The following is a 14681-nucleotide window of genomic DNA, read 5'->3' as shown; positions in this document are numbered from 1 at the left end:
TCTGATATGCTCCCAAAATGAAACAGCCACTGTAGATAAGCAAAAAAGAGACAAATGAGCTTCAGCCGTAGAGCTTTGAGTGGATACAAAACTTGTATCTGTATCTGCAAAAATAAGTTGCGGATATCTGCATTCACATCTGTGGATGCATATACCCATGGATATAAAGTGGATCTCCATGGACCTGCAGGGTTCTAGATTTAAAAAAAAAGTTGTATCTTCATCCGCATCCATAGCCACAAAAATGAGCCGCGGCTATCCGCTTCCGCAGATGTGGATACCCACAGATATAAAGTAAATATCCGTGGTTTTGCAGGGCTCTATCCCTCCATCCATTGAGCACGTAAGTAGTCCTAACCAAATCAATGGGATTATTCACTTGCAAAGTCACACATCTGCTTTTGTGGGCCAGGATCTTGGTTGGAGGCTTGCTATGGTATTCAAAGAAGGATTAGGACCTTTAAGAAGCGATGGTAGAAAAAAAATCCACTGGAACTTTTCTCCACTAAAAAAAATGGTGTGGGAGTGGGGGAGATGAGGAATTTGATTAAATGGTAGATTTTCCACCAAAATTTCTATTTTTGCCAAAAAAGCAACATGCCCACTGCTTAGACCGGTAGCTTTCTGGGGTGGTGGCCACTGTTTCGTTCTGTCTGTACACCACTGAGCACCACAGAATCCTGGCCCAGAACTGGGAATCCAAGGCATGAATGCGATCCTGATAAAAGGCAATGGTATGCAGGAAGGGTGTGGCTGGTTTCTCCCAAGGAGCACTGCAGCCCATAATAGCAAAAGTGACCTGGCCAAACTTTTTACTGGGGGGGGGGGGGGGAACAGTTTTTTCTCTAACCAGGATAACGATTACATATGCTTCAAAAGGTTGCACATTCAATGCAGTAGAAAGCAATGGTTGCACACACTCCATCAATTATTTCATCCTTCATATAAGATCCAAGTGTTGTAATCAGAGAACCTTCCTTAGATCTGAACATGCGAGGAGGGACCAGAATGGACAGAGTCCTGGATGGGTCAGAATTGGAATTTCACAACTGACCCTTGTGTTACGCTTATAAGAAGCACAAGGGATCTTTTTCAGGAGAAAAGACAATATGCCACATTTACTGAGAATACAGCAGAAAAACCACACAAGCATTCACACTCTCTCACACGCACATGTCATAGATGGCCAGATAATTACCAGTCTGTCCTAGTGGCCAGTTAGGGTCTGGTACATCTGGAGGACTCCACTTTCCAGTTTTGGCAGCGTCATTGGCACAGAGCTGAGGTCTGGCAGCTGTGATCTTGGAGCTGTGTTCTGGAGCTGGTTCCCAAAGAACTTCCTTTCAGATCCCAGTTTATATAGTGATAGAAATGTAGCCGTGTTAGTCTGGTGTTGCTGAAACAACTTGAGCCCTGCTTAGCTCTATCTTAACCAATTATTTTACTCAGATTTTACTAACCGGTGCTAACATCCTGTAACAGAACTCTCTCACCAATCATACCCCGCCACCTTAACTGATTGGTATCTAGCAAAATTAATGATACAACAGGCAGAAAGAATTAAAAACCAGACAGAGATGATACAAACAATTGGAAAGTAAGGACTGTAATCATAGAAGGAAGGTTTTACAATCCTAACTATTGACAAATAGTTTCTTCCCCCTGAAATGCTGTCAAACTTGAGATCTATTTCTTTATCTGTTGATAGTGGGTGCTATTAGGACAGGCTCTCCTTTTTAACAGCCTGATATATTACACCATTTTAATGCAGTTTAGGTGGAGTGTGAGCCTGTGATTTCCTGCATTTCAGCTAATGGATGCTGCTCTTTGAGACTGGCTGCAGATAAAGGCTTTCGGGCTTCCAATATGGCTACAGGCCTTCCACTATGGCTGCAGAAAAAAACCCTATCCTCACTCATCTACCTCTAATAGTATACTCTGAAACCTTGGAGTCAAACTCCCTGAGGGTATGTCTACACTAGCCCCCTAGTTCGAACTAGGGTGGCTAATGTAGGCATTCGAACTTGCAAATGAAGCCCGGGATTTAAATATCCCGGGCTTCATTTGTATGTTCCCGGGCGGGTGCCATTTTTAAATCCCCTTAGTTCAAACTGACTGCCCATGGCTACACGCAGCAGTCCGAAGTTAATCTGAACTAATTCCTTAGTTCAGATTAACTGTTACACCTCATTCCATGAGAACTTAGTTTGGATTAACTTCTGACTGCTGCGGGTAGCCACAGGCAGTCAATTAGAACTAAGGGGATTTAAAAATAGCGCCCACCCGGGAACATGCAAATGAAGCCCGGGATATTTAAATCCTGGGCTTCATTTGCAAGTTTGAATGCCTACATTAGCCACCCTAATTCGAAGTAGGGGGCTAGTGTAGACATACCCTGAGTGTTCCAATTCTGTGGCATACGCTCCAACCTCTAACAATGATAATGTCTCTTAAGTGTCTATACAGTGCCGAGCACTATGTATTACACACATTAAGACGCTTTAAGGCTCTGTGGCTTGTGGGTATGAAAAATGAAAACAGAGCAAGCTGGTCAAAAAAGATGTCAAGTGAAATCCCACTGAATATTTTTTGTAGAATTTTTGAGTCTTAAAAAAACCCTGGTGAAAATGTTTGACCCATTTTTCAGCAGCTCTTAAAACAATGAAAATTGTTGTGCTTCCTTGCAGACATTTGTTCACCTTAGAAAAAATATGAGTGGATGGTCAACTGCAAGTTCTGGATGGTCAACAGCAGGGGTTAAACCTCAGATCTATGGATAAGAAAAGCTCAGAAAAAATTCAACAGAAACATTTGCCTTTGGAAAATGCAACACCATCATTCCACAGTGGAATCCTGTCAATTCCATCAAAATTTTGTTTCAGAAAAAAAAAAAAAAGAGAGAGAGGAGGGGGAACATTCAAACTAAGCTGAAATGTCCCATTTTGACAACTGGGGAATGAAATGTTTTGCTTTTTCCTTTTGAAACATCTTCATTTGAAATGTCTAGATCCCACATGGAATAGAACATAAAATTAAAAGCCATCAAAGTTGAATGGTGAAGGGTTCAGGTTTCATTCCGATGCCACACAAAGCCAAGTTCTGAAATCTCAAAACCCTTCAGAACATGGAGGAGTTGTCCTCTGGCTAGCACACAAGCTGGTAAGCCCAACCTAAGAGACCCACCTCCCTTTATCAAGGCTCATTGACCTCCATGTGGCCCAGCCGTCACTAGAAGGGCTCAGAGCATCACAACAAGCTGGTGTAGGTTACATTGCTGAACAACATCAAAAAGGGCTGAGGCTGCTTGCTTCAGTGGAGTCTAATAGGAAGGACCGAAATTAGAACTCTGGAGACCTGGGATCTATTCCAGGTTATTATGTGCATGTACAGTGCCTAGCACAACCAGACCTGATCTTAGCTGGAGCCTTTAGGTAGTGCTCCCTCTATTTTTTTCCATCTATGTGTGGAATAAATTTTGTTCTGGGCCCTGCAGCAGGTGTGGATATGCACCACCAGGAGACATACTTGCTGCCAGGTGTGAGAACTATGGGTGCTCTGCTAACCAACTGGACACCTCCTGAATCCCTCCTGGGTGGCTGCCGAAGTGCTCAGCTTACAGGGAATGCTGCCTATGGATCCTACAGTATTATGAATATTAACAGGACACCAGAGATGTTGCTGGGCAGATCCTGGAAGTATTAGCAGAAATGCACATGGGGAAGCTTATACAGTCCTTGGCCTCAGTCTCATTCTAGCCAATAAAATTATTCATACGTGCTAAAGCTATTAGCCCATCAGCATCTAATTCAACCTGCTTTTTAAAAACATACCATGATGAGCTTTCATTTCTTAAAAGAACAATTCGGGTAGACTTACCTTTTCAGGGAGAATAAACTGCATCACGTTTGCATGTGCAAGACACAAAAGAAGTGAAAAAGCAAGACAGTGGAAGAAAGAGGATTTGTTCTAGATAGACAGAACAGGTAGATCAGATCGGCCGCAAAATCCAACGCGTTCATTGCATGAATGATGACTTCCCAGCTGTCTGAGTCAGACCTGACAAGCTGGAAAATAACTGTCTGTCTCTTCAGAACCAAGCCTGCGTAACTCGCTGCAGGGACTCCAGAATCTTCAGACACAGCAGGAGTTGGCTTAGCCTAGCAGTTGTTTTTTCAATGTTAAAAAAAACCCCACAGCAGTATGCATAGTTGCTAGACTTCTTTCCAGCTATACCATCTCTCTGTCTGCGGGGAGACTGCTCTGTAATGAAAGGGAGGGCCACAGAGACAGACAACTGCCATGGAAACATACCCACCAAACGGATCTGGAAGTCACACTGTAACTTTAAATGTGTGCGCGAGACAGGTTGGTCTAGCAACTTGTTACAGTGAAATATGGTCAGAGCAGAAGACAATCTCTAGTGTAACTACAGAACAAGCCGGACAAATTCCATCCATGCGTAAACTCCAGCCTGAGGTCTTCATTTGCATGGATAGTCTTAGCATTCTCCTGCCATGGAGGCAGATTCAGGGAGAACTCAAGCTACTTAAGGTAGCTTGCGGGTTGGGCACAGCCCAGTTAAACTCTGGCCTGCCCTGGCAAACAGGACCAAGTAGCAAAAACGTCCTGCCTCCCTGAAAACAAGGTGGGAGGACTTGCATTTAAAAACAAACACAAAACCTGTAAAGATTTTCTGCAGTCCAACATCTGTTTCCATGGGAACAGCAGCAATGGCGTTGTCGGGACTCTGGTAATTTACACAAATAGGACGCGCACACGCTACATATTTCAGGTTCCCTCCCATAGCCTTTAGGTTTCAGCCGGATCCTAAAATATGCAGATTATCAAAAAGGGGCCAATTTTTTTCCTTGTTCCTGCTCTTTAATAGGCATGTTCACTAACCTGGCAGAAACTACCCTGCCTCCTGGGGATTTTACTGTGGGCCATCAGCACAGATACTGGTTTTGCATATATGCTTTATGCAGCAAGCTGTTTTAGAGCAGCTAAAAAAAGGTTAATTTCCCAGCATTCCTTAGGTAATGCCCTATGTAGAGATCCATCCCTTGGGTCACTATGCTGAAGGCAGGGCTGTCTCTAGAGGGACATGGGGGCAGGGCTAACCTCCCTTCTCAGTGCCCCCTGTATGGGGCCCAGGACAACTCCCCTGCTGCAGGCCCTAGCCCTAGCCTACCTTTGCTCCACCCCTTCCCCCAAGGCCCACCTGGCTCCATACATGCTCTGCCCCTGTTCTGCCCCCTTACCCCCTCACTCAAGCAACACGGCCTGGGAGATTACAGGGCCCAGGAGCAGGGTAGCAACAGGGCTTCCCACATGCACTCACCAAGGCGGCGGGGAGCCGGAGCAGCCCAGCAGCTTCGCCCTGCCCCCCTGCGCCACCCTCCCAGTCCGCTGCTCCCCGCTTCTCCAGGCAGCAGGAAGCAGGATGCCCTAAGGATCAGGTGCTCTACTTCCTGCTGCCCTGGAGAAGCAGAGTGCAGCCAGCGGGGAGAGGGTGGCATGGTGGGGTGCAGCAGAGCAGGCTGCCAGGCCACTATGGATTCTAGTGCTGCAGTGTGGGAGGGACTCCTGCTGGCACCCCACACCAGGTCCCCATAATCCCTCCTATCCATGAGATCGCCACTGCAGGGCCCCCCAAAGCATGGGGGCTAGGGCAGCCACCCCAACTTGGCCTATGGACAGGAAGGCTCTGGCTGAGGGTTCTGCAGTGGCCTTTCTGCTATCAAGGGAGCCGTCCTTGAACATCTGGAGAAGGATGGTTGACCTGCAGGGGTGAGACCAGAAGGGGAGTAATGGGAGAGACCAAATCATAGAACTGGAAGGGGCCTCGAGAAGTCATCGAGTCCAGTCCCCTGCCCTCACAACAGGACCCAGAACCGTCTAGACCATCCCTGGTAGATGTCTATCCAGCCTGCTCTTAAATATCTCTAATGATGGAGATGCCACAACCTCTCTAGGCAATTTATTCCAGTGTTTAATCATCCTGACAGGTAGGAAGTTTTTCCTAATGTCCAACCTAAACCTCCCTTGTTGCAATTTAAGCCCATTGTTCTATCATTAGACATTAAGGAGAAGAGTCAAAGAATACTAGAACTGGAAGGGACCTCAACAGATCAAGTCCAGTCCCCTGCCCTCATGGCAGGACTAATCACCGTCTATATCATCCCTGACAGATGTCTGTCTAACCTGCTCTTAAAGATCTTCAGTGATGGAGATTCCACAACCTCCCTGGGCAATTTATTCCAGTGTTTAACCACCACTTTTTCCTAATGTCCAACCTAAACCACCCTTGCTGCAGTTTAAGCCCATTGCTTCTTGTCCTGCCCTCAAAGGCCAATTTGTCTCCCTCTTTGTAACACCCTTTTAGATATCTGAAAATCGCTATCATGTCCCCTCTCAGTCTTCTCCTTTCCAAACTAAACAAGCCCAATTCCTTCAGCCTTGCCTCATAGCTCATGTTTTCTAGACTTTGAATCATTTTCATTACTCTTCTCTGGACTTTTCACACCTCCTGACCCAAATGGCTCTTTCTGCACAGCTTGGCTGCCCAATAGACAGGTGTTTTCTTCGGAGTAGGAAATATGAACCCTACTCAGCACTGGGATTTATTTGCAGGGTGGAAGATGTTTAACAGTTTGGCCAACGCTGTGGTTGATTCACCCAGGACAGACACTTGCTACTGCACACAGCCAGCAAAATCAGCCCATTAGCGGACACAGCCCAGGCCTGTATTTAGGAGTTCGAGCGGCTAAGCCCAGTCCTCAGTGACAATTTCTCCCATAGATCTGGCAGTCCGGCACCTCATTAATCTTCCCCCCTGCAGAGCCCTCAGCCAGTTCTGTCACAGCTAGTCTCCAGGATGTCTCAAGGGGAGAAGCAGAGAGAGGGGTCATTTCAGTAGAGGCAGCCACTAGGAAAAGATAATGGCTGGAAGAGGGACATGCATGAAAGCAACATTCAAAACTCTCCAGTTAGCAGCGTTGTGTCAGCAGCAGTAGAGAATGTTAGGCTGGCTTCTAATGCACTTACATAAATGGGATGAAAAATAAATCATCTGCCTATGGGTTTTGTGGGTTTTTTTAATCCATGTTTATTTATAGCTGGGAACATCTCGTTGTTCTTTTGGAGAAAGCTTACTTGGGAATGGAAATAGCCAGTCTCTGCTCAGGATTACCATTGTGGTACATGGAAGCACCTGGAAATAAACCGGTGATTTGGCATTGTCAGAAGCTCTTTACTCTCCGAGTTCAGTAATACTTTCCTGCCTGCTTGAAGTAGGGATGTTAATTCAATAGGGTAACCTCATGAATTCTTATCGGTTAGTCGACTATTCTTTAGTCCCCGGGAGGCAGGGCCAGCAGCCAGCGGGCTCCAGCCCCATTCCCAAAGAGACCCCAGTCACTCTGCACTGCTGCCTCTGTATCAGAGGCAGCAGTGCGGGGTGCCAAGCAGGGGCTGGCTCCCCTCATGGACTGGCTACCTGTTGCCCTATGCTGCTGCCTCTGATACAGCAGCCCCTGTCTGGGGTAGGGGGTTGTGCTCCTGGACCCAGCACAAGCTGGAGTTGAGCTGTGCTGCCTGCCCCCCAGCTCCTAATACACTTCAAATGCAGAGCCACAGCAGGGGTAGATCCCAGGCCTGGCGTGAGCTGGAACTGAGTGGGGCTGTCTGTCCACCTGGTTCCTAATACACTTGAAATGCAGAGGTAAGTCCAGGACCTGTTGCAAGCCAGAACTGAGCCTGCTAAAAAATTTACTGGGGGGGGGGGGGGGGGGAAAGAGGGGAAACGTGTGTAGTCTACAGCATTAACCTATAAGCTTATCAGTTAATCAACTATCCGATTACATCCCTGGTTCAAAGTCCATTCATTCTCTAGCTCTGCAGTGGGGTGGATGAAAAGTTAGGACACAAGCTGAATCCAAGCACTTTTGCAAGTACCCAAAACTTTGCAAAACCCCAATCTACTGGCTGGCTCCTGTGACGGGCAATGTTCACAACCAGGAGAGAAAACACAGTCCCACCCCAGCAAATGCACGAGGGTCCATCCATCTGATACCTTATTGTCTTCATCCGTTGCAATAAGTCCCTGCTGCTCCTTGTCTCTTGGATGTCTCTGAGGCATATGGAGACACATTATGGCAAAGTTGATTATAATTGACCTTACTGCGGCAGCGCCCCAGCCATTCCCTGTTTAGCAACCATTTTGCTGTCATTACTCTCCCAGGGCTATTTCTGCCTTGCATAGCTCCCCACTGACAGGTCTCGGACAGAGAAGGCTGCAGTGCGTAAGATTAGATGGGTGAGGGAGACAGTCTGAGACGGCAGACTGCCAGCAATCTGGGGGTGCTACGACGGAAAGGGAAAGTGGCCACGAGCACAGCAGAGGAGGGGTGAGTTGGTTAAGTAGGGAGAGTGGACTCTACCTCAGTACTTATGCCTCCAAGCCCATTGAGGGGAATTCAGAGCTCAGAGGATGGAATCAATGGCACAGAGGCAAACAGAAAGAACCAAATCATTGAGACCAAAGCGAGTGTAATGAAATCCTTTCCTTTTAAGCTAGCCTGTCGCCTGGCACGTTTGACCTATTAGTGCTACAAGTGAGTGATTCTCAAGTCTTTTAGTGCTCAGTCTACTGGCTCATGGGTGGGGGTGAAAGTAACTTACATTTCTTACAGGTACTGCCTTATCACAACTTGCCCTTCCCTTTGGGGGGGCTAAGGGTGTGGAGGCTGGCCATACAACAGTACCGGTAACTAAGAAATTTAAGTGTGGGGTGGAATGAGGGGAACTCAGGGCAGAGGGTTTGGGAGTGGAGGGGTGTAGGAGTCAAGATTGGGGCATATAAGGGGCTCAGGGCAGGGGTGTATGAGGAGGGGGCTGAGGGCAGGGGGTTGGGTTGTGTAGGAGTCAGGGGTATACTAGTTCCACTAAAGCCGTGGTGTCCAACCAGTTCTGACACAGTAGCCACTATAGTGGCTATTGCTCTAGCAAACTAGCCACACAATTGGCCAAATGTGGCTAGTGGTCAGCATGTTGGACACGGGGAAACGAACATGTCTCTACACTGACAGGGCATAACAGACAACAGGACTGGACCTTTCACTTGTGTTTCCTGGACAGAGGGGCAGCAAATTTCTTTATCCAGAGATATTAGAAAAAAAAAAGAAAAAAACCAAGAGAGCAGCTCCTTCCCCATTTTGTGCAGATGCAACTCCCGCACGTGTGATGCGTTTTCTGCAGAAAGAACAAGGTGCTGCTCTCTCACCTTAGCACGCCTCAGGAAGCCATGGCCGGGGGGGAGCTGAGAGCTGTCAAAGCACAGGCCAGCAGCGGGTGTTGACATTCATCAGGAATGGAAGCAGACTGAAGCCTCCCCGAACAGGCCCCTCCTTCCCCCTTGCTACTCCTCTCTGCGTAATATTGCTGTTGTTTCTCTGATGTACAGAAAGAGGCACAAGGCTTTCACCCTGTACAGACCAGAAGAGGCTTCTCCAAGAGGGAATAGTAAGTCAGTAGTTCTCATGGCTCCCTCACAGTAACAGAGAGGAAACAGGTCAGATCCGTAGCCAGACTCGGTTGCTATGATTTCATACACCTACTGAAACAGATAAAAGGACAAAACAATGGATGGGCAGGATGGCCGTGCGCTTCAGGACTCAAGAGGATTCCTGGTGTGAGCTGCAGCCAGTCATTTAACCTCTGTATCTCAGTCTCCCTGCTCTAATCTATGTAAATCCGTCCCTAGCATGGCTCAGCTGCATGCCCTATGGAGCAGAGACCATGCCTCGCTGTGCATGTTTCAGAGGGGGCGCCGTGTTTGTCTGTTTCAGCAAAAACAAGAGTCCTGTGACACCTTGAAGACTAACAAAACTTTCTGCCCAAATAATTGTGTCAATTGTTAAGGTGCCACAGAACTCTGCATTGTTTTTGTATATGCAGCATATAGCACAGTAGCTCCCAAACTTGGTTGCGGCCAGTGTTTCCTGTAAGCTGAGCGTGTGCGCAGGCACCTAGGAGAGATTCAAATGCTGCCCAGCTGATTAGCAGAGTGCCCACAAGCTGGCAGCAGTATGTGTTTCTGCTGGTGGTGCACATTCACACATGCCTTGGTGTGCACAACAAAATTTATTCTGCACATGAAAAATTAGAGGGAACGTGAGCTGAGGCTGCTGTCGTAGCTGCTCATTCATAGATTCCAAGGCCAGGAGTGACCATTGCAATCACCTCGTCTGCATAATCAAGGCCACAGAATGTCCCCAAAATGATTCGTACAGCAGATCTTTTAGACCCACCTCCAATCTCAATTTAAAAATGGTCAGAGACCATGGAGAATCCATCCCACACCCAGTCTGGCATGCAGCCTCTCATCTTTGTTCGGGTTATTGGGTGGCTTCCTACAGCTAGCACAGGTTATCAGTCCATATCATGCTACTTGGTCCTGCCTTGAGGGCGGGGGGCTGGACTCGATGACCTCTCGAGGTCCCTTCCAGTCCTATAATTCTGTGATTCTACTCTCCGCCTTCTGAGTTCTGACAAGAGTGGCTCCATTTCCCCACTCGTACGGGTGTGTTGAGGAGTGTATTTGTAGGCCAGGTGGTGAGTGGAGAGAGCATCATGGAAGCCATCAAGACTGACAATTCCCGCCTCTGCCACGGATTCACAGGAGGTTACACAAGCCTCTTCTCATCTCGTGATTCTTGCCAAAATCCTCACTGTAATATCAGAGCACATTCAAGCCATGGAACTAACATCTGTCATGTATTCGGTCAGCCTCTCTCAAGGGCAGATATAGAAGCAGTGCCATGGTTTTTTTGGGAGATTTATTTACCTACTTCTAGTTATATTATGCACGTACTATCAGTATCCACACACGCCCACAAATATTCCTCTCTGGAGTAGGAGGGTAACAAGCTGCATCAATCAACACATACACACAAAGATGTAGGCTGATGTGAGAGAAGGCAAAGTCAAAACAAATTTACTTTGCACATAGAGCAGAATGGGGTGAGATTCATTTTTTTGTCTTGGGTTCCGCCATTGGTAAAATGAGGGTAATAAAACTCACCTGCATTCCGAGGGGGGTTGTGAGGCTTAACCGTTCTAAAGCGTTCTGCGATCAAGTAGTAAGAATGTCGTATTTAATATTAAGAGGCCAAAGACATTCTTGGAAATGTCATTACCGGCTACAAAGCGGCCTCAGGAATAAATCTGACTCGCATCTCTATGCTGGGCACCGAACACTATACCATGGTAGTGTCTGCAAAGATATGGGGAGGCCCTAGACTAGCTGCCAGCAACTGGCACCCTAGGCGAACCATGCCATCGGCGCCCCCATCTCCAAACCCCTCAATAATATTGTGCCATCATTTGGCGCCCCATTTAACTTGGTGCCCTAGGCAACTGCTTAGTTCGCCTATATGGACGGGCCACCCCTGGCGAAGATATAAACAGCTCCATGGTGGGGGGTCTAATCCAAACTTGTACAGAAGGTCCTGTTTATAACATGCTGCATGAAACATGGGGATAGCAGACAGAACGGAAGAGTTTTTTTTTTTTTTTTAAACCAGTTGGCCACGAAAGTCAATGCATAGCCTTGAAATAAAATCCCACTGAGCACAATTACAGCACAATGCTGGAAGTATTTCTGAAGTGGAGGCTCACAGGGTGAAGGGTGAGGCAAGGAACTAGCAGAAGGAGGATGTATTCTGTAGGCACTGTGCACTTAGACCAAGTCACTACCCTCACCCATTCACATGCTCCACAGATCCACTGTGTATTTGAATCTCCGCTGATCTGCAGTGGCCTTTCTTTTGCCCAATACACAGGCAGTGGAATTCCTGCGGAGCATTTATAACCTCATTTATCTTGACTCATCTCACAGGCCTAATTATTTCCTTTAGTGAGGAGCCAACTGATTAAAAACTGCTCCTTAAAACCCACCTCCTCCCTGCTTATCTGACCATGTAGTTTCACCATTTTGCATCCTTTTCGTACCTTCCGCTCAAGTGACCTACCAAGTTGCACATGCTCACCTCCCAGCCCCCATTTCCATCTGCTTTCTCCACGCTCATCATTGCTTCTCCCATGTTGCAATGAAACTCTCCAGGTCAAATTCTCTACAGGAGTAACTCTACTGACCACAATGGAACTACAAAAGTAGAGATTTGGTGTCCCCCTCTCTACTCACATGCACAAACTTTTTTTCCATTTAAACCTGCTTTAGAATACGGTTTTCTGATTAAAGATCAAAACACTTTTAAATACCTTAACTATTGAGTCATGTAAAAATTCTACCCTAACATTGGCTACAGGAGCTTTAAACTTGTAGAGACAAGCATAAAAGATGCTTCCAACATTCTGCTTGGAAATACGGACTGTCCAGCAACAATCAGCTGAAAGTCAGTACATTTATTACTGGAATCCTACCATCAAATGCCCCTAAGTGTGCAATATATCAAGCTTAGAGATCCAAAACTCCTATAAAAATGGATTTAGAAGAGAGAGGGCAGGAGACCATCTAGGCTGCCTTTGAGCATTACATTTTTATGGCAAGAGAAGTGGACAACTTACTGTTATTTGTAACATCGGAGTTTCCAAGTACTGTTAATTTCAGTTGAGGCAAAAAGATTTCAGCCAAGTGCTGATGGCCCTAGAACAATCCGGATTTAACGGCGATTTCACCAGATGCTTGACCCCTTAAAGTAAGAGTGAAAACAGAAATGTGGAGCACTGTTTATTTTCCTCTTTGCTCATTTGGTCAATGGATGGCCTACAACTCAATTGTGATCTCTCTGCAATGGAATCTAATTTATTCATCATCATAGAATTCATCCTATGCTTTGCCGGAGTCCGGAATAAAAGCACCCACCAACACCATTCCTGGTAATGCTATACTTATTTGCCATTCCATTTGCCCCTGAAAGCTTGTGATACTATATACATATATTCTCTCAGGTGCCACAGGACAACTCGTTGCTATTGAAAGCAGTGCAAAATTCAAGTACCAGCGGTGCAACATACGTTGTAATGACAACATCATTATTATGGATCTCATAAGGTTGAAATCATTAAGGGAGTTGTCACATTATTGGATTTTAAAGATCACTGCTACACCCATAGGGGGAGAGGTGTTTGCCCCAAAAGTCTGTACAAAGGGGGCCATGTGAGGTGTCAAATGAAAGCTTGTGTTTTACTGATTCGATATATGCTATTCATGTACTTGTATGATATCTGCATGTGGAGTTATAAATATATAATCTGTGCTTATGCTGGAAGATTCTCTGTCTGAGACAGAGAAATGGGCAAAGAATGTTCAGCCAGTGACTATGCTAATGAGCAAGAATCCAGGGACAATGGCTCTCTAGGTGCCAAATACACACCTGAGGAATGTGTCTGGAACCTGCAGACCAGCCAGAATAGTGATTGCTGACTTGGGACACAAGGATAGGTCACTGGGCCATGTGACCTGCTCCAGCTTGGAAGAGGCCAGGCATGGATATAAGATGCCAGGAGGCGAACTCCATTTTGTCTTGAATTCTGCTTCTGATCCCAGATGCAGCCTTGCGAGGGATAGGGACCCGGGAAGAATCACGGACCCATCCTGGCATTGGATGTACCCCAGAGACTTTTAAGATAGCAGTTTATAAGATCTCTGCTAAGAGCCTGCAGCGAGAACTTGGTGAGTCAATGCATGTCATGTATTTTCCTTAACAACCTTACTTTCATGCTTTCCTTTCTTAATAAAATTAATAGATTGTAGATTCTAAAGGATTGGCCCAGCGTGATCTTGGGGGTAAGAGCCATAGTGTAAATTGACCAGGTTTTTTGTGGCTGGTTCTTTGGGACCGGAAAGATCCATGCAGGGTAGGTGATATTGGGTTCTATAATCCCTCACCTGTGTGTTAGGCCCGGGGCCGATTTTGACACAGGGATAGCTGGAGTATCTGAGCGGTTTTGCTCAGTGTGACCAGTTTGTGACCTATTTGGGAAGGTCTCCGGTTTGGGTCTGTAAGGAGCCCTTGTTCTGAACAATTCACCCTGAGTGGACGCCCTGAGCAGACACCCTCAGTGGTGCCCAGACCCAGCCCGGTCCGTCACAGGGGTCTTGCCCTAGGCAAAGCAAGATAAGCAACTGCTTGAGGCTCTCTGCTATTACTCAGTATGCTTTTTTCCCTCGCCTGCCAGAAAACAACACCATGGAAATATGCTAATTGCCAAGAACACCCCCCCAGACATTAGACACAGACTGTGTAAAAGCTACCGTCCACACACGAGCATATTCTCTGTAGCTATCACTTTCTAACAACTGATATCATGGTGTATCGAGGGTCATATCATGATATACGGGCATAACAACTCACCTTCTATCCACAGAATCATAGACCTGGAAGGAACCTCGAGAGGTCATTGAGTCCAGTCCCCTGCCCTGATGGCAGGAGCAAGCACCGTGCCTTAGAACACCATCTCTGTGCTGTTTTGCTGATCTGTTCTGACAAATGAACAAGCACAAAATGTGCTAAGTTAGTCTTCTGGGGAACAGACCTTGTTTCCTGTCCCATTTTGGCAAGATAACTGCTCCCTTTGGAACGCCAGCCAACAGGCGGAACCAAACCTGGGATCTCTGGAGTTTAAGAGCTCAAGCTAAAAGCTGGCTGGCTCTCAGC

At 46.7% G+C, this 14681-nt stretch overlaps 1 protein-coding gene across 5 annotated transcripts in view; it reads right to left on the bottom strand.

Annotated features, from left to right (window-relative positions):
• KLHDC8A (kelch domain containing 8A) overlaps window positions 1-8247 on the bottom strand; it is a 38624-nt gene extending 30377 nt beyond the window's left edge. For 4 of the 5 annotated variants that reach the window (XM_014578598.4, XM_075909939.2, XM_006133053.5 and 1 more), the window contains exons 1-2: window positions 3877-4213; window positions 1199-1340 (exon numbers count right to left, since the gene is read on the bottom strand). The gene's annotated coding sequence lies outside the window, so the exon portion shown is untranslated. Of the gene's footprint in view, window positions 1-1198; window positions 1341-3876; window positions 4214-8074 lie in introns of those variants that run through there. The other variant, XM_075909937.2, reaches the window with a different exon arrangement.
• Window positions 8248-14681: the final 6434 nt, after the last annotated feature.

The sequence above is a fragment of the Pelodiscus sinensis genome, chromosome 27 (genome assembly GCF_052426305.1).
Source record: "Pelodiscus sinensis isolate ZL-2025 chromosome 27, ASM5242630v1, whole genome shotgun sequence".
Taxonomy (NCBI): domain Eukaryota; kingdom Metazoa; phylum Chordata; order Testudines; family Trionychidae; genus Pelodiscus; species Pelodiscus sinensis.
The sequence above is the reverse complement of the archived record's forward strand: the minus strand, read 5'-3'. Positions and strand labels throughout refer to the sequence as shown.